The 1,502-nt window shown below is 54.1% G+C and overlaps 1 protein-coding gene across 1 annotated transcript in view; it reads right to left on the minus strand.

The window, feature by feature from the left end:
- The window catches only part of CARS2 (cysteinyl-tRNA synthetase 2, mitochondrial (putative)), a 75,810-nt gene extending 74,314 nt beyond the window's left edge, over positions 1–1,496 (minus strand). The window contains exon 1 of the mRNA XM_019524905.1: positions 1,395–1,496. The gene's annotated coding sequence lies outside the window, so the exon portion shown is untranslated. The remainder of the gene's footprint in view (positions 1–1,394) is intronic.
- Positions 1,497–1,502: the final 6 nt, after the last annotated feature.

Consider the following 1,502-nt stretch of genomic DNA (forward strand, 5'->3'; position numbering starts at 1 on the left):
CTCTGTTTAAGTGCCAAAAATTGCAGTCGCACAGCTGTGCAAGTGCCACTCAGGTATATAAAAGTTGATGCAGGATTTCATACAAACATAGAGAAGTAGGGCTGGAAGAGACCTCCAGAGATCATCTAGTCCAACCCCCTGCCTGAGGCAGGATCATTCCTATCCAAACCACCCCATGCAAACCATCATCTAAACTCTACATAAGAGTAGAGTAATTTAGTCCTATGCATCTTTCAGTCTGTCTACACTAGAAGACATGCAAAAACATAAGGTCACTTGCAACAAAGCAGTTTGTTCTTCAATGTTAATGAAATACAAACTCAGCTGTTAACACAATTCTCTATTTTTTCTGTAAATCCAAATTACCTCCAGCCTCTCAGCCACTCTTGTCCTGCATTTCAAACTGAACTGCACACCAGACTCATCCCTGTTACGTGCCAGCTGTGTTCTGCAAGTGCAATCCGTGATCATTCATGCATCCCAACAGATGCTTCCCCCAAAAATTAAGTCCCCGCTCAAACAGACAAGTTGCCAGCATGATCAGAAATTGGGTGTATCCACTCACTAAGGGCTGACCAAACCCTGACATAGAGAATAGGCCTCTTCCTTTGGTTTCTTCCTACCACATACCCGCCACACCCCAAGCTGCACTCGGAAGAGGGGCACCCCAACATGCCTGCCCAAAACCCATTTCCAAGGGGGGGGGGAAGGGAAAAAAAAAAAAAAAAAAAAAAAAGATCCTTTGAACCAAACAAGCCATGTTTCACAAGGCCATGAGCTTTTGTTTTTGGCTTCTAGGCCAGCAGCTGCACAACTTTCTCCCATGCAAAGAGCCAATACTGTACCAACTAAGTTTGGTGCCCGGGTCAAAGCCTGCAGCAGCAACCTACCCTCGCCCCATGTACAGACCCAGGGGGGCACATGGCCCCTCAATGCTTGCCCAGGAGCACACACAGTGGCAGGTGCCACCCTTCCCCCGTCCCTATGCTCCCCAAAAACGAACTGCTCACAGCTCCACACCCCCCCCTTTGCTTCAACACCAGGGGTGGTCACCCTGCTCGCCCCCCTTGCTGCAGCACTGCATAGCCCAGCAGTGCCTCTGGGAAGACCTCAGTGCCCCTGGGAAGACGCTGGCTTGGTGCCCCCATTTTTTCTTAGCCTCCGGAGAAATAACAGGGCCGCAAGAACACCCCGAAAGACCTCACTGCCGCGTGAAAGCTCTGGGGTTATGTCAAGGCCTTTTGGCTAAGGTGCCTGCCTTGAGCAAGGGGCGGAAAGAAGGTCCCTGCCAGCCCCGGGGTGGCCCTCGGCGGAGCAGCGCTGCTCGGGCAGAGGCCGGCGGGGACGGGAGCAGCCCGCCAGGCGCCCCCGGCTCTGCAGCGCGCGGCACTCACCAGGCATGGCCCAGGTGCGCGTGGTCGTACACGGTGGGCCCGCAGCTGTACCTGCAACAGACGCAGCCCGTGAGTTGCGGCAGCGGCGGCGGCACCCCGGCCCGCCCG

The sequence above is a fragment of the Gavialis gangeticus genome, unplaced genomic scaffold, assembly GCF_001723915.1.
Source record: "Gavialis gangeticus isolate Ggan-Ray unplaced genomic scaffold, GavGan_comp1, whole genome shotgun sequence".
NCBI lineage: Eukaryota > Metazoa > Chordata > Crocodylia > Gavialidae > Gavialis > Gavialis gangeticus.